This window comes from Lissotriton helveticus, chromosome 11, assembly GCF_964261635.1.
Source record: "Lissotriton helveticus chromosome 11, aLisHel1.1, whole genome shotgun sequence".
Classification (NCBI taxonomy): domain Eukaryota; kingdom Metazoa; phylum Chordata; class Amphibia; order Caudata; family Salamandridae; genus Lissotriton; species Lissotriton helveticus.
The window spans coordinates 709,621,977-709,641,882 of NC_136072.1; the positions used below are offsets into that span (position 1 = coordinate 709,621,977).

At 44.2% G+C, this 19,906-nt stretch overlaps 16 non-coding genes across 16 annotated transcripts; all 16 read left to right on the forward strand.

Moving 5' to 3' along the window:
* The first annotated feature begins 1,096 nt into the window (after positions 1-1,096).
* TRNAS-CGA (transfer RNA serine (anticodon CGA)) lies at positions 1,097-1,178 on the forward strand. Its single transcript has one exon. It is a non-coding gene; the product is annotated as a tRNA-Ser (tRNA).
* Positions 1,179-1,718: 540 nt separating this feature from the next.
* On the forward strand, positions 1,719-1,800 carry TRNAS-UGA (transfer RNA serine (anticodon UGA)). The gene has a single exon. It is a non-coding gene; the product is annotated as a tRNA-Ser (tRNA).
* Positions 1,801-2,342: 542 nt separating this feature from the next.
* TRNAS-CGA (transfer RNA serine (anticodon CGA)) lies at positions 2,343-2,424 on the forward strand. The gene has a single exon. It is a non-coding gene; the product is annotated as a tRNA-Ser (tRNA).
* A 1,791-nt stretch (positions 2,425-4,215) lies between these two features.
* On the forward strand, positions 4,216-4,297 carry TRNAS-UGA (transfer RNA serine (anticodon UGA)). Its single transcript has one exon. It is a non-coding gene; the product is annotated as a tRNA-Ser (tRNA).
* A 545-nt stretch (positions 4,298-4,842) lies between these two features.
* On the forward strand, positions 4,843-4,924 carry TRNAS-UGA (transfer RNA serine (anticodon UGA)). Its single transcript has one exon. It is a non-coding gene; the product is annotated as a tRNA-Ser (tRNA).
* Positions 4,925-5,970: 1,046 nt separating this feature from the next.
* TRNAS-CGA (transfer RNA serine (anticodon CGA)) lies at positions 5,971-6,052 on the forward strand. The gene has a single exon. It is a non-coding gene; the product is annotated as a tRNA-Ser (tRNA).
* A 1,789-nt stretch (positions 6,053-7,841) lies between these two features.
* On the forward strand, positions 7,842-7,923 carry TRNAS-UGA (transfer RNA serine (anticodon UGA)). Its single transcript has one exon. It is a non-coding gene; the product is annotated as a tRNA-Ser (tRNA).
* Positions 7,924-8,465: 542 nt separating this feature from the next.
* Positions 8,466-8,547, forward strand: TRNAS-UGA (transfer RNA serine (anticodon UGA)). The gene has a single exon. It is a non-coding gene; the product is annotated as a tRNA-Ser (tRNA).
* Positions 8,548-9,089: 542 nt separating this feature from the next.
* Positions 9,090-9,172, forward strand: TRNAS-UGA (transfer RNA serine (anticodon UGA)). Its single transcript has one exon. It is a non-coding gene; the product is annotated as a tRNA-Ser (tRNA).
* A 524-nt stretch (positions 9,173-9,696) lies between these two features.
* On the forward strand, positions 9,697-9,776 carry TRNAS-CGA (transfer RNA serine (anticodon CGA)). Its single transcript has one exon. It is a non-coding gene; the product is annotated as a tRNA-Ser (tRNA).
* Positions 9,777-10,317: 541 nt separating this feature from the next.
* On the forward strand, positions 10,318-10,399 carry TRNAS-UGA (transfer RNA serine (anticodon UGA)). The gene has a single exon. It is a non-coding gene; the product is annotated as a tRNA-Ser (tRNA).
* Positions 10,400-11,018: 619 nt separating this feature from the next.
* Positions 11,019-11,100, forward strand: TRNAS-GGA (transfer RNA serine (anticodon GGA)). Its single transcript has one exon. It is a non-coding gene; the product is annotated as a tRNA-Ser (tRNA).
* Positions 11,101-12,268: 1,168 nt separating this feature from the next.
* TRNAS-CGA (transfer RNA serine (anticodon CGA)) lies at positions 12,269-12,350 on the forward strand. The gene has a single exon. It is a non-coding gene; the product is annotated as a tRNA-Ser (tRNA).
* Positions 12,351-12,891: 541 nt separating this feature from the next.
* Positions 12,892-12,973, forward strand: TRNAS-UGA (transfer RNA serine (anticodon UGA)). Its single transcript has one exon. It is a non-coding gene; the product is annotated as a tRNA-Ser (tRNA).
* A 677-nt stretch (positions 12,974-13,650) lies between these two features.
* On the forward strand, positions 13,651-13,732 carry TRNAS-UGA (transfer RNA serine (anticodon UGA)). Its single transcript has one exon. It is a non-coding gene; the product is annotated as a tRNA-Ser (tRNA).
* A 543-nt stretch (positions 13,733-14,275) lies between these two features.
* Positions 14,276-14,357, forward strand: TRNAS-UGA (transfer RNA serine (anticodon UGA)). The gene has a single exon. It is a non-coding gene; the product is annotated as a tRNA-Ser (tRNA).
* The last annotated feature ends 5,549 nt before the right edge of the window (positions 14,358-19,906 follow it).

Genomic DNA, 19,906 nt, shown 5'->3' on the forward strand with positions numbered 1-19,906 from the left:
CTACTGTGTGCAGCGGCAGTGTCACGTTCTCGCTGCAGGGCCCTCCGCTCCGCCCCAGGCCGCGATGTACCGCTTCCCGCCAAGTCTCGGCCCCCCGCAGCGCTGCCACCACTCTCAGCTGCCCCCTCGGTGCTCCGCCACTGGGGGTCAGGGGTCTTCAGGTGCGGCGGGTGATCCGTCCAGTGCTCCCGCCCCCCTGACGTTGAGCAGCGGCAGGCAGGGGGAGGTGTGTGTAGCCGGGGGCCCACTGGTAGGCCGCGTCCCCGGCCTTGCGTAGTGGCCCGCGCCGGGGCCCTCGCTCCGATTCTTCGCTTTCGGGCACCGGGTGTTCCCGCACTGCAGGGCCTCGCTGGAGCCCTGGGAGGGGTTCGCTCTCCACTGCCGGGCGGGCTGCCCCTCTTCAAGACGCCTCCGACTCGATTCTCTGTCGCTGCAACCCTCGCGGGCCTCGGATCCTGGCCGTCGCACCGTGTAGCCGCTGCCTCCGGCCTCACTCCCGGGGCTCCTCCGCTGCGGTCTCGAGATCCGTCAGCACTCCCGACAGTGTCGCTGGATGCTCCCCAACTTCTGACACAGATCTCCAGCCGCTTTGGGGGGGAGATCTGCAAAGGTTGGCGGTACAGGGGTCCGGGTTCTCGGGAGCTCGTGGATAGTGCGACCGCTCACTCCGCCATCTTGGCCACGCCCCACAGGAAGTGTTTTAGAGAGCAGGTGGTTCGGAAGGCTTCGTAGTCTGGACCTGTCCTGCCTGATCTTGACGAGTCACGAAAAGAGTAATTTTTTTATGTAGAGTGTCTTGTTTAGGCTTTTGGACTCTTTCTGAGTACACTTGAGGGCCCGGTCCCAGCGCGGTAATATAGGGAAAAGAGGGTAGAAATGCGCAGTGATTGATTACTGCTCATCTGTGCCCTGTCACTCACTTTTAGTGATACGTGTTGCTATTTTTATTAATTGTATGAAAGCAAGCGAAATAAGTGAGGGCAACAGAGCACTGCTGGTACCTGCCCCGTCCTTCCGTTACTTTATTTTTTAGGTCTCGGTCTGACGTGAGCAGCGCATGGCTCATATACGACAACAGTGACATCATACTCATGGAGCTGTGATGGCCGAGTGGTTAAGGCATTGGACTCGAAATCCAATGAGGTTTCCCTGCGCAGGTTCGAATCCTGCTTGCAGAGACGTGTGATTTTGCATGAACACCATTTGGTTTGTTAAGGAAATGTTCACTTCTCGTTACGCAATCCTCATCAAGTCACAGAGTTAAACAGCAAAAACTCAAACTAAATGTAAACATTAAGACAATTTCAACACTCAGGAAGTTTTTAGAGAGCAGGTGGTTCGGAAGGGTTCGTAGTCTGGACCTGTCCTACCTGATCTTGACGAGTCACAAAAAGAGTAATTTTTTTATGTAGCGTGTCTTGTTTAGGCTTTTGGACTCTTTCTGAGTACTCTTAAGGGCCCATTAACAGCGCCGTATTATAGGGAAAAGAGGGTAGAAATGTGCAGTGATTGATTACCGCTCATCTGTGCTCTGTCACTCACTTTGAGTGATGCGTGTTGCTATTTTTATTAATTGTATCAAAGCATACGAAATAAGTGAGGGAGACAGGGCACTGCTAGTACGTGCCCCGTCCTTCCGTAACTTTAATTTTTAGGTCTCGGCCTGACGTGAGCAGTACATGGCTCGTTTACGACAACAGTGACATCATACTCATGCAGCTGCAATGGCCGAGTGGTTAAGGCGTTGGACTTGAAGTCCAATGGGGTTTCCGCGCATAGGTTCGAATCTTGCTTGCAGCGTCATGAGATTTTGCATGAATACCATTTGATTTAGTTAAGTAAATGTTCTCTTCTTGTTATGCAATCCTCATCAAGTCACAGAGTTAAACGGCAAAAACAAAAACTAGATGTAAACATTGATACAATTTCCACACCCAGGAAGTGTTTTAGAGAGCAGGTGGCTCGGAAGGGTTCGTAGTCTGGACCTGTCCTGCCTGATCTAGACGAGTCACGAAAAGAGTAATTTTTTTATGTAGCGTGTCTTGTTTAGGCTTTTGGACTCTTTCTGAGTACACTTAAGGGCCCATCCCCCGCGCCGTAATACAGGGAAAAGAGGGCAGAAATGTGCAGTGATTGATTACCGCTCATATGTGCCCTTTCACTCACTTTGAGTGATGCGTGTTGCTATTTTTATTAATTGTATCAAAGCATGCGAAATAAGTGAGGGAGACAGGGCACTCCTGGTACGTGCCCCGTCCTTCCGTTACTTTAATTTTTAGGTCTCGGCCTGATGTGAGCAGCGCATGGCTCGTATACGACAACAGTGACATCATACTCAAGCAGCTGCGTTGGCCGAGTGGTTAAGGCGTTGGACTCGAAATCCAATGGGGTTTCCCTGCGTAGGTTCGAATCCTACCTGCAGCGTCATGAGATTCTGCATGAACACCATTTGGTTTAGTTAAGTAAATGTTCACTTCTCGTTATGCAATCCTCATCAAGTCACAGAGTTAAACGGCAAAAACTCAAACTAGATGTAAACATTGAGACAATTTCTACACCCAGGAAGTGTTTTAGAGAGCAGGTGGTTCGGAAGGGTTCGTAGTCTGGACCTGTCCTGCCTGATCTAGACAAGTAACGAAAAGAGTAATTTTTGTCTATGAAGCGTGTCTTGTTTAGGCTTTTGGACTCTTTCCGAGTACACTTAAGGGCCCGTTGCCACCGCCGCAATATAGGGAAAAGAGGGTAGAAATGCACAGTGATTGATTACTGCTCATCTGTGCCCTGTCACTCACTTTGAGTGATACGTGTTGCTATTTTTATTAATTGTATGAAAGCAAGTGAAAAAAGTGAGGGCAACAGGGCACTGCTGGTTCCTGCCCCGTCCTTATGTTACTTTATTTTTTAGGTCTCGGCCTGACGTGAGCAGCGCATGGCTCATATATGACAACAGTGACATCATACTCATGGAGCTGCGATGGCTGAGGGGTTAAGGCGTTGGACAAGAAATTCTATGGGGTTGCAATGCGCAGGTTCGAATCCTGCTTGCAGCGTTGTGCGATTTTGCATGAACACCATTTGGTTTGTTAAGGAAATGTTCACTTCTCGTTAGGCAATCCACAACAAGTCACAGAGTTAAACAGCAAAAACTCAAACCAAATGTAAACATTAAGACAATTTCAACACTCAGGAAGTGTTTTAGAGAGCAGGTGGTTCGGAAGGGTTCGGAGTCTGGACCTGTACTGCCTGATCTTGACGAGTCACAAAAAGAGTAATTTTTTCATGTAGCGTGTCTTGTTTAGGCTTTTGGACTCTTTCTGAGTACTTTTAAGGGCCCATTCCCAGCGCCGTAATATAGGGAAAAGAGGGTAGAAATGTGCAGTGATTGATTACCGCTCATCTGTGCCCTGTCACTCACTTTGAGTGATGTGTGTTGCTATTTTTATTAATTGTATCAAAGCATGCGAAATAAGTGAGGGCAACAGGGTACTGCTGGTACCTGCCCCGTCCTTCCGTTGCTTTACTTTAAAGGATCTCGGTCTGACTTGAGCAGCGCATGGCTCGTATACGACAACAGTAACATCACACTCATGGAGCTGAGACAGCCGAGTGGTTAAGCCCTTGGACCTGAAATCCAATGGGGTTTCCCTGTGCAGGTTCGAATCCAGCTTGCAGCGTCATGAGATTTTGCATGAATACCATTTGGTTTAGTTAAGTAAATGTTCACTTCTTGTTATGCAATCCTCATCAATCACAGAGTTAAACGGCAAAAACAAAAACTAGATGTAAATATTGAGACAATTTCCACACCCAGGAAGTGTTTTAGAGAGCAGGTGGCTCGGAAGGGTTCATAGTCTGGACCTGTTCTGCCTGATCTAAACGAGTCATGAAAAGAGTAATTTTTTATGTAGCGTGTCTTGTTTAGGCTTTTGGACTCTTTCTGAGTACACTTAAGGGCCCATTCCCAGCGCCGTAATACAGGGAAAAGAGGGCAAAAATGTGCAGTGATTGATTACCGCTCATCTGTGCCCTTTCACTCACTTTGAGTGATGCGTGTTGCTATTTTTATTAATTGTATGAAAGCATGCGAAATAAGTGAGGGAGACAGGGGACTGCTGGTACATGCCCCGTCCTTCCGTTACTTTAAGTTTTTAGGTCTCGGCCTGACGTGAGCAGCGCATGGTTCGTATACGACAACAGTGACATCATACACATGCAGCTGCAATGGCCGAGCGGGTAAGGTGTAGGACTTGAAATCCAATGGGGTATCACCGCGTAGGTTCGAATCCTGCTTGCAGCGTCGTGTTATTTTGCATTAACACCATTTGGTTTAGTTAAGTAAAATGTTCACTTCTCGTTATGCAGTCCTCTTCAAGTCACAGAGTTAAACGGCAAAAACTCAAACTAGATGTAAACATTGAGACAATTTCTACACCCAGAAAGTGTTTTACAGAGCAGGTGGCTCGGAAGGGTTCGTAGTCTGGACCTATCCTGCCTGATCTAGACAAGTCACGAAAAAGAGTAATGTTTTTTATGAAGCGTGTCTTGGTTAGGCTTTTGGACTCTTTCTGAGTACACTTGAGGGCCCGGTCCCAGCGGCGTAATTTAGGGAAAAGAGGATAGAAATGCGCAGTGATTGATTACTGCTCATCTTTGCCCTGTCACTCACTTGGAGTGATACGTGTTGCTATTTTTATTAATTGTATGAAAGCATGTGAAATAAGTGAGGGCAACAGGGCACTGCTGGTTCCTGCCCCGTCCTTATGTTACTTTATTTTTTAGTTCTCGGTCTGACTCGAGCAGCGCATGGCTCATATACGACAACACTGACGTCATATTCATGGAGCTACAATGGCTGAGTGGTTAAGGCGTTGGACCTGAAATCCAATGGGGTTTCCCTGCGCAGGGTCGAATCCTGCTTGCAGCATCGTGCGATTTTGCATGAACACCATTTGGTTTGTAAAGGAAATGTTCACTTCTCGTTACGCAATCCTCATCAAGTCACAGAGTTAAACAGCAAAAACTCAAACTAAATGTAAACATTAAGACAATTTCAACACTCAGGAAGTTTTTAGAGAGCAGGTGGTTCGGAAGGGTTCATAGTCTGGAGCTGTCCTGCCTGATCTTGACGAGTCCCAAAAAGAGTAATTTTTTTATGTAGCGTGTCTTGTTTAGGCTTTTGGAGTCTTTCTGAGTACTCTTAAGGGACCATTCCCAGCGCCGTAATATAGGGAAAAGAGGGTAGAAATGTACAGTGATTGATTACCGCTCATCTGTGCCCTGTCACTCACTTTGAGTGATGCGTGTTGCTATTTTTATTAATTGCATCAAAGCATGCGAAATAAGTGAGGGAGACAAGGCACTGCTGGTACGTGCCCCGTCCTACCGTAACTTTAATTTTTAGGTCTCGGCCTGACGTGAGCAGTGCATGGCTCGTATACGACAACAGTGACATCATACTCATGCAGATGCAATGGCCGAGTGGTTAAGGTGATGAACTTGAAATTCAATGGGGTTTCTCTGCGTAGGTTCGAATCCTGTTTGCAGCGTCATGAGATTTTGCATGAATACCATTTGGTTTAGTTAAGTAAATGTTCACTTCTTGTTATGCAATCCTCATCAAGTCACAGAGTTAAACGGCGAAAACAAAAACTAGATGTAAACATTGAGACAATTTCCACACCCAGGAAGTGTTTTAGAGAGCAGGTGGCTCGGAAGGGTTCGTAGTCTGGACCTGTCCCGCCTGATCTAGACAAGTCAGGAAAAGAGTAATTTCTTTTTATGAAGCAGGTCTTGTTTTGAGTGATGCGTGTTGCTATTTTTATTAATTGTATGAAAGCAAGCGAAGTAAGTGATGGCAACAGAGCACTGCTGGTACTTGCCCTGTCCTTCCGTTACTTTATTTTTTAGGTCTCGGTCTGACGTGAGTAGCGCATGGCTCATATATGACAACAGTGACATTATACTCATGGAGCTGCGATGGCTGAGTGGTTAAGGCGTTGGACGCGAAATCCAATGGGGTTTCCCTGCACAGGTTTGAATCCTGCTTTCAGCGACGTGTGATTTTGCATGAACACCATTTGGTTTGTTAAGGAAATGTTCACTTCTCGTTAGTCAATCCTCATCAAGTCACAGAGTTAAACAGCAAAAATTCAAACTAAATGTAAACATTAAGACAATTTCAACACTCAGGAAGTGTTTTACAGAGCAGGTGGTTCAGAAGGGTTTGTAATCTGGACCTGTCCTGCCTGATCTTGACGAGTCACAAAAAGAGTAATTTTTTCATGTAGCGTGTCTTGTTTAGGCTTTTGGACTCTTTCTGAGTACTCTTAGGGGCCCATTCCCAGCGCCGTAATATAGGGAAAAGAGGGTAGAAATGTACAGTGATTGATTACCGCTCATCTGTGCCCTGTCACTCACTTTTAGTGATGCGTGTTGCTATTTTTATTAATTGTATCAAAGCATACGAAATAAGTGAGGCAGACAAGGCACTGCTGGTACGTGCCCTGTCCTTCCGTAACTTTAATTTTTAGGTCTCAGCCTGACGTGAGCAGTGCATGGCTCCTATACGACAACAGTGACATCATACTCATGCAGCTGCAATGGACGAGTGGTTAAGGTGATGAACATGAAATCCAATGGGGTTTCACCGTGTAGGTTCGAATCCTGCTTTCAGCGTTATGAGATTTTGCATGAATTCCATTTGGTTTAGTTAAGTAAATGTTCACTTCTTGTTATGCAATCCTCATCAAGTCACAGAGTTAAACGGCGAAAACAAAAACTAGATGTAAACATTGAGACAGTTTCCACACCCAGGAAGTGTTTTAGAGAGCAGATGGCTCGGAAGGGTTCGTAGTCTGGACCTGTCCTGCCTGATCTAGACAAGTCAGGAAAAGAGTAATTTTGTTTATGAAGCGTGTCTTGTTTAGGCTTTTGGACTCTTTCTGAGTACATTTAAAGGCCCGTTGCCACCGCCGTAATATAGGGAAAAGAGGGTAGAAATGCGCAGTGATTGATTACCGCTCATCTGTGCCCTGTCACTCACTTTGAGTGATACGTGTTGCTATTTTTATTAATTGTATGAAAGCATGTGAAATAAGTGAGTACAACAGGGCACTGCTGGTTCCTGCCCCGTCCTTATGTTACTTTATTTTTTAGGTCTCGGCCTGACGTGAGCAGCGCATGGTTCATATACGACAAAAGTGACATCATACTCATGGAGCTGCGATGGCCGAGTGGTTAAGGCGTTAGACTTGAAATTCAATGGGGTTTACCTCCGCGGGTTGGAGTCCTGCTTCCAGCGTTGTCCAATTTTGCATGAACACCATTTGGTTTGTTAAGGAAATGTTCACTTCTCGTTACGCAATCCTCATCAAGTCACAGAGTTAAACAGCAAAAACTCAAACTAAATGTAAACATTAAGACAATTTCAACACTCAGGAAGTGTTTTAGAGAGCAGATGGCTCGGAAGGGTTCGTAGTCTGGACCTGTCCTGCCTGATCTAGACAAGTCAGGAAAAGAGTAATTTTTTTTATGAAGCGTGTCTTGTTTAGGCTTTTGGACTCTTTCTGAGTACATTTAAAGGCCCGTTGCCACCGCCGTAATATAGGGAAAAGAGGGTAGAAATTCGCAGTGATTGATTACCGCTCATCTGTGCCCTGTCACTCACTTTGAGTGATACGTGTTGCTATTTTTATTAATTGTAGAAAGCATGTGAAATAAGTGAGTACAACAGGGCACTGCTGGTTCCTGCCCCGTCCTTATGTTACTTTATTTTTTAGGTCTCGGCCTGACGTGAGCAGTGCATGGTTCATATACGACAAAAGTGACATCATACTCATGGAGCTGCGATGGCCGAGTGGTTAAGGCGTTAGACTTGAAATTCAATGGGGTTTACCTGCGCGGGTTGGAGTCCTGCTTCCAGCGTTGTCCAATTTTGCATGAACACCATTTGGTTTGTTAAGGAAATGTTCACTTCTCGTTACGCAATCCTCATCAAGTCACAGAGTTAAACAGCAAAAACTCAAACTAAATGTAAACATTAAGACAATTTCAACACTCAGGAAGTGTTTTAGAGAGCATGTGGCTCGGAAGGGTTCGTAGTCTGGACCTGTCCTCCCTGATCTTGACGAGTCACGAAAAGAGTAATTTTTTTATGTAGCGTGTCTTGTTTAGGCTTTTGGACTCTTTCTGAGTACACTTAAGGGCCCATTCCCATAGCCGTAATATAGGGAAAAGAGGGAAGAAATGTGCAGTGATTGATTACTGCTCATCTGTGCCCTGTCACTCACTTTGAGTGATATGTGTTGCTATTTTTATTAATTGTATGAAAGCATGTGAAATAAGTGAGGGCAACAGAGCACTGCTGGTACCTGCCCCGTCCTTCCGTTACTTTATTTTTTAGGTCTCGGTGATGACGTGAGCAGCACATGGCTCATATACGACAACAGTGACATCATACTCATGGAGCTGCGATGGCCGAGTGGTTAAGGCGTTGGACTTGAAATCCAATGGGGTTGCCCTGCGCAGGTTTGAATCCTGCTTGCAGCGACGTGCTATTTTGCATGAACACCATTTGGTTTGTTAAGGAAATTTTCACTTCTCGTTAGTCAATCCTCATCAAGTCACAGAGTTAAACAGCAAAAATTCAAACTAAATGTAAACGTTAAGACAATTTCAACACTCAGGAAGTGTTTAAGAGAGCAGGTGGTTCGGAAGGGTTCGTAGTCTGGACCTGTCCTGCCTGATCTTGACGAGCCACGAAAAGAGTAATTTTTTTTATGTAGAGTGTCTTGTTTAGGCTTTTGGACTCTTTCTGAGTACACTTAAGGGCCCGGTCCCAGCGCCGTAATATAGGGAAAAGAGGGTAGAAATGCGCAGTGATTGATTACCGCTCATCTGTGCTCTGTCACTCACTTTGAGTGATGCGTGTTGCTATTTTTATTAATTGTATGAAAGCATGCGAAATGAGTGAGGGAGACAGGGCACTGCTGGTACGTGCCCCGTCCTTCCGTTACTTTAATTTTTAGGTCTCGGCCTGATGTGAGCAGCGCATGGCTCGTATACGACAACAGTGACATCATACTCACGCAGCTGTGATGGCCGAGTCGTTAAGGTGTTGGACTTGAAATCCAAGGGGGTTTTCCCCGCTTAGGTTCGAATCCAGCTTGCAGCGTCATGAGATTTTGCAGGAGCACCATTTGGTTTAGTTAAGTAAATGTTCACTTCTCGTTATGCAATCATCATCAAGTCACAGAGTTAAACGACAAAAACTCAAACTAGATGTAAACATTGAGACAATTTCCACACCCAGGAAGTGTTTTAGAGAGCAGGTGGCTCGGAAGGGTTCGTAGTCTGGAGCTGTTCTGCCTGATATAGACAAGTCACGAAAAGAGTAATTTTTATGAAGCATGTCTTGTTTATTCTTTTGGACTCTTTCTGAGTACACTTAAGGGCCCGTTGCCACCACCGTAATATAGGAAAAGAGGGTAGAAATGTGCAGTGATTGATTACCGCTCATCTGTGCCCTGTCACTCACTTTGAGTGATACGTGTTGCTATTTTTATTAATTGTATGAAAGCATGCGAAATAATTGAGGGCAACAGGGCACTGCTGGTACCTGCCCCGTCCTTCCGTTGCTCTATTTTTTAGGTCTCGGTCTGACTTGAGCAGTGCATGGCTCGTATACGACAACATGGAGCTGCGATGGCCGAGTGGTTAAGGCGTTGGACTCGAAATCAATGGGGTTTCCTGCGCAGGTCCGAACCCTGCTTGCAGCCTTGTGCGATTTTTCATGAACACCATTTGGTTTGATAAGAAAATGTTCACTTCTCGTTACGCAATCCTCATCAAGTAACAGAGTTAAACAGCAAAAACTCAAACTAAATGTAAACATTAAGACAATTTCAACACTCAGGAAGTGTTTTAGAGAGCATGTGGCTCGGAAGGGTTCGTAGTCTGGACCTGTCCTGCCTGATCTTGACGAGTCACGAAAAGAGTAATTTTTTTATGTAGCGTGTCTTGTTTAGGCTTTTGGACTCTTTCTGAGTACACTTAAGGGCCCATTTCCAGAGCCGTAATATAGGGAAAAGAGGGAAGAAATGTGCAGTGATTGATTACTGCTCATCTGTGCCCTGTCACTCACTTTGAGTGATGAGTGTTGCTATTTTTATTAATTGTATGAAAGCATGCGAAATAAGTGAGGGAGACAGGGCACTGCTTGTACGTGCCCCGTCCTTCCGTTACTTTAATTTTTAGGTCTCGGCCTGATGTGAGCAGCGCATGGCTCGTATACGACAACAGTGATATCATACTCATGCAGCTGCGATGGCTGAGTGGTTAAGGCGTTGGACTTGAAATCCAATGGGGTTTCCCCGCGTAGGTTCGAATCCTGCTTGCAGCGTCATGACCGAGTGGTTAAGGTGTTGGACTTGAAATCCAATCGGGTTTCCCTGCGTAGGTTTGAATCCTGCTTGCAGCGTCATGAGATTTTGCATGAACACCATTTGGTTTAGTTAAGTAAATGTTCACTTCTCGTTATGCAATCCTCATCAAGTCACAGAGTTAAACGGCAAAAACTCAAACTAGATGTAAACATTGAGACAATTTCTGCACCCAGGAAGTGTTTTAGAGAGCAGGTGGTACGAAGGGTTCGTAGTCTGGACCTGTCCTGCCTGATCTTGACGATTCACGAAAAGAGTAATTTTTTTATGTAGCATGTCTTGTTTAGGCTTTTGGACTCCCTCTGAGTACACTTAAGGGCCCATTCCCAGCGCCGTAATATAGGGAAAAGAGGGCAGAAATATGCAGTGATTGATTAAAGCTCATCTGTGCCCTGTCACTCACTTTGAGTGATGCGTGTTGCTATTTTTATTGATTGTATGAAAGCATGCAAAATAAGTGAGGGAGACAGGGCACTGCTGGTACGTGCCCCGTCCTTCCGTTACTTTAATTTTTAGGTCTCGACTTGATGTGAGCAGCGCATGGCTCGTATACGACAACAGTGACCTCATACTCACGCATCTGTGATGGCCGAGTGGTTAAGGCGTTGGACTGGAAATCCGATGGGGTTTCCCCACTTAGGTTCGAATCCTGCTTGCAGCGTCATGAGATTTTGCATGAACACCATTTGGTTTAGTTAAGTAAATGTTCACTTCTCGTTATTCAATCATCATCAAGTCACAGAGTTAAACGGCAAAAACTCAAACTAGATGTAAACATTGAGACAATTTCCACACCCAGGAAGTGTTTTAGAGAGCAGGTGGCTCGGAAGGGTTCGTAGTCTGGAGCTGTCCTGCCTGATATAGACAAGTCACGAAAAGAGTAATTCTTTTTTATGAAGCGTGTCTTGTTTATTCTTTTGGACACTTTCTGAGTACACTTAAGTGCCCGTTGCCACCACCGTAATATAGGGAAAAGAGGGTAGAAATGTGCAGTGATTGATTACCACTCATCTGTGCCCTGTCACTCACTTTGAGTGATACGTGTTGCTATTTTTATTAATTGTATGAAAGCATGCGAAATAAGTGAGGGCAACAGGGCACTGCTGGTACCTGCCCTGTCCTTCCGTTACTTGAATTTTTAGGTCTCGGCCTGACGTGAGCAGCGCATGGCTCGTATACGACAACAGTGACATCATACTCATGGAGCTGCGATGGCCGAGTGGTTAAGGCGTTGGACTCGAAATCAATGGGGTTTCCCTGCGCAGGTCAGAATCCTGCTTGCAGTGTAGTGCGATTTTGCATGAACACCATTTGGTTTGTTAAGGAAATGTTCACTTCTCGTTACGCAATCCTCATCAAGTCACAGAGTTAAACAGCAAAAACTCAAACTAAATGTAAACATTAAGACAATTTCAACACTCAGGAAGTGTTTTAGAGAGCAGGTGGCTCGGAAGGGTTCGTAGTCTGGACCTGTCCTGCTTGATCTAGACAAGTCAGGAAAAGAGTAATTTTTTTTTATGAAGCGTGTCTTGTTTAGGCTTTTGGACTCTTTCTGAGTACACTTAAGGGCCCTTTGCCACCGCCGTAATATAAGGAAAAGAGGGTAGAAATGCGCAGTGATTGATTACCGCTCATCTGTGCCCTGTCACTCACTTTGAGTGATACGTGTTGCTATTTTTATTAATTGTATGAAAGCATGTGAAATAAGTGAGGGCAACAGGGCACTGCTGGTTCCTGCCCCGTCCTTATATTACTTTATTTTTTAGGTCTCGGCCTGACGTGAGCAGCGCATGGCTCATATACGACAACAGTGACATCATGCTCATGGAGCTGCGATGGCAGAGTGGTTAAGGCGTTGGACTCGAAATTCAATGGGGTTTCCCTGCGCAGGTTCGAATCCTACTTGAAGCATCGGGTGATTTTGCATGAACACCATTTGGTTTGTTCAGGAAATGTTCACTTCTCGTTATGCAATCCTCATCAAGTCACAGAGTTAAACAGCAAAAACTCAAACTAAATGTAAACATTAAGACAATTTCAACACTCAGGAAGTGTTTTAGAGAGCAGGTGGTTCGAAGGGTTCGTAGTCTGGACCTGTCATGCCTGATCTTGACGAGTCACGAAAAGAGTAATTTTTTTTATGTAGAGTGTCTTGTTTAGGCTTTTGGACTCTTTCTGAGTACACTTAAGGGCCCGGTCCCAGCGCCGTAATATAGGGAAAAGAGGGTAGAAATGCGCAGTGATTGATAACTGCTCATCTGTGCCCTGTCACTCACTTTGAGTGATACTTGTTGCTCTTTTTATTAATTGTATGAAAGCAAGCGAAATAAGTGAGGGCAACAGAGCACTGCTGGTACCTGCCCCATCCTTCCGTTACTTTATTTTTTAGGTCTCGGTCTGACGTGAGCAGCGCATGGCTCCTATACGACAACAGTGACATCATACTCATGGAGTTGTGATGGCTGAGTGGTTAAGGCATTGGACTTGAAATCCAATGGGGTTTCCCTGCGCAGGTTCGAATCCTGCTTGCAGCGACGTGCGATTTTGCATGAACACCATTTGGTTTGTTAAGGAAATTTTCACTTCTCGTTAGTCAATCCTCATCAAGTCACAGAGTTAAACAGCAAAAATTCAAACTAAATGTAAACATTAAGACAATTTCAACACTCAGGAAGTGTTTAAGAGAGTAGGTGGTTCGGAAGGGTTCGTAGTCTGGACCTGTCCTGCCTGATCTTGACGAGTCACAAAAAGAGTAATTTTTTTATGTAGCATGTCTTGTTTAGGCATTGGGACTCTTTCTGAGTACTCTTAACCTCTTCAATGCTAATGACAAGCTGACCTTGTCATGAACAATGGGTTTTCAAATAACCAGCATCCAAGGGTTAATGGCCCATTCCCAGCGCCGTAATATAGGGAAAAGAGGGTAGAAATGCGCAGTGATTGATTGCCCCTCATCTGTGCCCTGTCACTCACTTTGAGTAATGCGTGTTGCTATTTTTATTAATTGTATGAAAGCATGCGAAATAAGTGAGGGAGACAGGGCAGCAAAAATTCAAACTAAATATAAACATTAAGACAATTTCAACACTTAGGAAGTGTTTAAGAGAGTACGTACCCCGTCCTTCCGTTACTTTAATTTTTGGGTCTCGGCCTAATGTGAGCAGCGCATGACTCGTATACGACAACAGTGACATCATATCATACTCACACAGCTGCAATGGCTGAGTGGTTATGGCGTTGGACTTGAAATCCAATGGGGTTTCCCTGCGTAGATTCTAATCCTGCTTGCAGCGTCATGAGATTTTGCATGAACACCATTTGGTTTAGTTAAGTAAATGTTCACTTCTCGTTATGCAATCCTCATCAAGTCACAGAGTTAATCGGCAAAAACTCAAACTAGATGTAAACATTGAGACAATTTCTACACCCAGGAAGTGTTTTAGAGAGCAGGTGGTTCGGAAGGGTTCGTAGTCTGGACCTGTCCTGCCTGATCTTGACGAGCCACGAAAAGAGTAATTGATTTTATGTAGAGTGTCTTGTTTAGGCTTTTGGACTCTTTCTGAGTACACTTAAGGGCCCGGTTCCAGCGCCTTAATATAGGGAAAAGAGGGTAGGAATGTGCAGTGATTGATTACCGCTCATCTGTGCCCTGTCACTCACTTTGAGTGATGCGTGTTGCTATTTTTATTAATTGTATGAAAGCATGCGAAATGAGTGAGGGAGACAGGGCACTGCTGGTACGTGCCCCGTCCTTCCGTTACTTTAATTTTTAGGTCTCGGCCTGATGTGAGCAGCGCATGGCTCGTATACGACAACAGTGACATCATACTCAAGCAGCTGTGATGGCCGAGTGGTTAAGGCGTTGGACTTGAAATCCAATGGGGTTTCCCCGCTTAGGTTCGAATCCAGCTTGCAGCGACATGAGATTTTGCATGAGCACCATTTGGTTTAGTTAAGTAAATGTTCACTTCTCGTTACTCTGTCTACTGCCACTTAAAGAGGGACGACACGATATCCTACTTGCTTTCAGCCCACGTCTTTCCCCAGCTGTCATCTGCCTACTCCTCGGGGCCCCCGCTTTGCGGGAGCCGCTCAAGGTTTCCATCAGTGAAGGACTCCCTGATCACGAGAGGAGCCCTGCAGAGACGCTTTACCCCTGCGGGACTGCGAGGACCAGCGGGCGCTGCGCCAGGAGATTCGCCACAGCTGGTCTTCTTCCCGCCCCCTCCCGCCTGGATTAAAGACCGGAGGGCTCGGGTGCTTTGTGTACTCTGTCTACTGCCACTTAAAGAGGGACGACGCGATATCCTACTTGCTTTCAGCCCACGTCTTTTCCCAGCTGTCATCTGCCTACTCCTCGCGGCCCCAGCTTCGCGGGAGCCGCTCGAGGTTTCCATCAGTGAAGAACTCCCTGATCACGAGAGCAGCCCTGCAGAGACGCTTTACCCCTGCAGGACTGCGAGGACCAGCAGGCGCTGCGCCAGGAGATTCGCCACAGCTGGTCCTCTTCCCGCCCCCCTCCCGCCTGGATTAAAGACCGGAGGGCTCGGGTGCTTTGTGTACTCTGTCTACTGCCACTTAAAGAGGGACGACGCGATATCCTACTTGCTTTCAGCCCACGTCTTTTCCCAGCTGTCATCTGCCTACTCCTCGCGGCCCCAGCTTCGCGGGCGCCACTCGAGGTTTCCATCAGTGAAGGACTTCCTGATCACGAGAGGAGCCCTGCAGAGACGCTTTACCCCTGCGGGACTGCGAGGACCAGCGGGCGCTGCGCCAGGAGATTCGCCACAGCTGGTCCTCTTCCCGCCCCCCTCCCGATATATACAGTCAGCGTCAGACGCGTACGCGGGACGCGCGCGGGGCAAGGCGCGGAGCTAAGCCCGGGCCAAGGGCGGGCCCTTTTAAGCCCGTTAAAGACCGGGTAAGACTGGACTGGGCCATCCCTCTTCGATTTGATTAGATTTGAGAAAGAAAAAAAAAAGTTGTTTATTTTGTTTTTTCTCTCTCCACTTTTAAGGACTATACATATCTAACATTGACTATTGATGGAGCGAGATTCAGAAATGTTTTTTATTTCAACTCGTGAAGTCACACTTCCATAATTAAAAAATAATAAGGCTAACAATTGTGCTGTATGTGTATTAATTCAACCTAGTTTTAAGTTACATACACGTGAATACATATGGGGTATTAACATGTGTGCTCATAATCGTGCATTATATTGCATTTCCTTGTTCGTGAAAAATAATAAGATTAATCGTGTCTATTGTCATGTCAAAAATTAACTGCAGCTGTTTTAGAATAAATGGCATGCGCTTATTTTGCTTCCCTGTTTATGTGGGGTCACTCTATTCTCTATAGGTGCATAAAGAACCCTGCTGGATTAAATGAAGAATGGTAGATATAAAATGCTGCTTTATTTGTGCATTATAGCTAGGTAATTTAGACTAATGGGTTAAACATTAGTTATGGAGGGTGGCAACAGAACAAACTATATTACTCGTATTAATTATTCTTTAGTGTTTGTTTATATGATAGTTGATGAAAAAGGTTTTTGGGCCTAGTGAATTTTCGTGCTTGCAAAAATCTGCTTGGAGCCAGAGTGAGTCCATGTTGGCAGCGATTTCCTCTTGTCCTGAAGCAAATTTGTCGTGCTGAGCTGACAGTCTCTTGGTTGAGCGAGGCCAAGGCCAGGAACCGGCAAAAAGGCCTGAAACAACTACGTATCTGAGGGAGCCAAAAACTTTCCTTGTATCAAATGTTGCGAACTGGAGGAAGCTGCGTTGTTCGAAAACTAGAGACAATGGTCTCTAAGAATGTGACGGAACTGTGATTCTAAAATGTGGTGACACGTCGCCTGTCACTTTTGGACCAATGGGACTCTGATTTCAGCAGAGAAAAATACATTTTCTTAGATTAGCTTAGCGTAGAAAGGTATAAAAACTCTTGCCCCGTGGAAGAGTTATGCTTCTCCTTGCGGACCTTTCGATGAGGGTGTTGTGCTGTTGGACTTTCCTTGGAGCACGTAAGGGTCTTCAAAGACTTTATTCTTTAATTCTTTATTATAGTTAGCATTAATTAGGGACTTAGGTTTTCAAAATGCCAAACTAATAATTTCCATTTGCAAAAATATTTTGATTCATAATAAAACTGTCATAACCATTTGCAATGATTCAAATAAAAATGCTTTAATAAAAATTTCTAATACATTTTCCAAAGGAGTAGCTAATAAAAATCTTACTTTGGAAAACAAGCTGGTCTTGTTATTTCATGTGTTTAGGTTACCATTAGCTAGATTTATCGCCGCAGTGGCTTAATTAATTAGTAAGGTTTGTAAAGTGTGATGAAATCTTTTACCGCGGTTGTATATAAATCTATATAATTTGTGAATAGGTTAATTAGGTCACATGGTCCAGTTGGTCAAAATATGTCATGTTAGATTTATGGGCCTTAGGATTAATTAGTGATTGATAGTGTATATTGTGGAGTTGGGTAGCGTAGCTTATGACATATTTCCTATAGCCCGCTGGATCAATTTCTTGGTAGCAGACTTGATGGTTGCTATGGTAACCGACATGCTATATGGTAGTTGCATAGGATCGATGTTTAACATATGTTGAGTTCGTTCACTTTTGTCACGTGTAGTCAAAAGGTTTTTTCCTGCAGTGTGAAAAATCCTAGTTGTACCGGTACAGAGTAGTGTGGCGAGAGTGAAGTCACACAGTGCATTTGATCTGTTTCAAAATAGTGGTATCGTCGTATATCACAAGTTTGTCGTCGTGCAGCACGTGTTAGGGATATAGGTGTGTTAGATGGAGTATATGCATAGTGAGGATTGTCTATGAAATCGAAGCTTTGAGTATAGGGACAATGTGCCTGTTCTAAAACTCTCGGTGAAAAAAGTAATAGAATTTATTCGAGCTTGAGTGAAGGGTAAGATAACATTGTTTATTTTACTGACGATTGATGATATCATTGGTGGGTTAGAGTCCTGCCAGGATTTCATGTGTGTATGGTTAGAGATACTTTCCGCTTGAAAGTGCGTAAATGGTCCTGTAATTTCGTTCGAGTCAAACTTTGAATTACTAGTTTATGTGCATTCAGAGAGAAGCGCGTTCGTTATTACATGTGTGAAGGGTAGAGTAAAAGTTTACTTTATCGGCAAATGTATATTCTGTGAGAATAGCGTTGTCTATTCCACGCAAAGAATCTCTTGTGTGTCTGTAAAAACTATCGCTTTATTTAGAGAAACAGACAAATGATTTGTTCTTTTTGTTGTTGATTAATCGAATTTCATTGAGAAAAGTGTCTTTAAAATGGCGCTGTGAAAAGTTTTTGTGAAGGAGGGGTGAGCGCTGAGAGTGAGACGTGAGAAACCGCAGCGGCTGTGTACGTCACACGGTCCGCGCTGTGATTGGGTACTATACGTCACAAGCTGTACTCTGATTGGCTCACGTGACATTGTTGAGCTGAACGCTGATTGGCTTTTGCGGGAAGCTCTGTTTTTAAAGGTCGAGCAGGGTGGTGACGTAGCTCAAACCTGATTGGCTTGTTGGTGTGTTTCGCGCACGGATTGGCTGGTGTTGCGGAACAACCAGGAAACATTTACGATCATTTCTGATTAAACGGATTTGATTTAAAAATGACTTATTATTATAAACATGTTGAGAAAAAGACTTCGATACTTCAAAAATTTTAAAATTTTATTTCACCGGACAAGAAAATACAGACGCGAGGTGGTAAATTACTTTATAAGTACAAGACACCTGCAGCGTATATGGAAGTTGAATATGGTTACCATACGGTTCTGTGGTTTGATGTTTGGAAGCATTATACAAAGGATGACCGCGTATTGGCTTGGCCGGATGATGGTTCATTTAATGTAAAGGTTTTAAGAAATTTAAGAGAAAAAATGTTAGCTCTTGTACCGAAGCCCAGACCAACACAATTTGAAGCTTTAGTTGAATGGGAGGATGAGATGTTTCAACTTCAGAAAGAAGCAGGTGGTATAAAAAGACTTCCAAAAATACCGAGTTACCGACGGGAAACGCATGAAGATAGAATGCGTATGTGGAGACAGGGAGATATGTGCGATGGTCTCTATTTAATTAGGGAAATGGTTTTAGGGTCTCCAGGTGAAAAGAGAACTGAAAAGAAAAATAACACAGTTGTAGAAATTGATTCAGAAGACGCAGTTTTAGAAGAAATTTATACGACAAATAATAAGAATGCCCCTTTGAGACAGCCTTGTTCATGGTCCACTCCAATGGTTTCTGCCGGAACCACTCCTAGTGCACCTCCAATAAATGATTCCCCAAAATTGTACCCAAATAATTCTGAATCTTTTGGAACTCCAGAACAGTTTGAGACAAGAACGAATTCTAGTGCTTTTATTGAAAATAGAAGTTTTCCAATGGAAAGGGAAGCCCCTAGAAATTTAATGAGAACTGACAGTAATGAGGAAGTTGCAAATACTTCAGAATATTTGCGATCAAAAGAAGAATTAATTAGGCAGATAACTAAAAGCATGGAAGCAGTGACAGTTCCAGTAACGATTGGTCCTGTTCAGCCTGTTTTCGATCAAAAGAAAATTAAACAGCCAGGTTTAACAATTCCATTAAATGCAGAAATTCAAAAAGTAGCTGAAAAATTTTATTCAGATTTATCTGAAATACATCGTGAAAAATCAAGAATGCCTGACTTGACTTTTAATCAAGGTTCTTTTAACCAGACACCAATGGGTGCAGAGTCAGATGCTGATTCTTTTGAGAAAACTGAGACAAATCCTAAACTGGATGTTGCAAAATTAAAAGCAGACTTGGAAGAATTAATAATTGGCACAATCGGTCCTGACAGTTTAAAATTTTATCGAGATGATGAACTCCTGTTCATCAGTAAAAGCATTCAATGGGAAACAAAAGAATAAATACGATCAATTGGAAGAACTGGCAGCAGAATTAGAAATTGATTTGAGCAAACAGCAAAACCTGGGAAAGCACTACAGATTAGACTTTACAGAGAAAGACATTGGGAACTTCAATACGGGAGGGAGAATTACACACATAAAAGAATTGATTTTTTACATTAAAAAATTGGGTGACCTGAGTAAATGGAGAGTGAAATGGACCAAGAAGAAGGAAGATGAAAGGTTGGATAGGTTGGATAATCTGTCTAAACAGTTTCCAATGAGAGAAATTGCAGGTGGAGGGTATGTACATGTACCATGAACAAGACAGGACATTCTGCTCTTTACTAATGATTTCCCTCGACTGAGAGAAAAGCCTGTAGAATGGTACCGACAGGTAGACAGGTTTATTAAAGTTTCAAAAGTTCTGTGGATTGATCTGGATGGATTTTTCGACTGTGTCGTCCCATCAGATCTTTGGATAGAATGCAAAATCGCTGTGAGTTGGCCAAAAGCTGAACCAGATCAAATTAAAGAAACAGGTGCTCCAGCACCGGAGGTC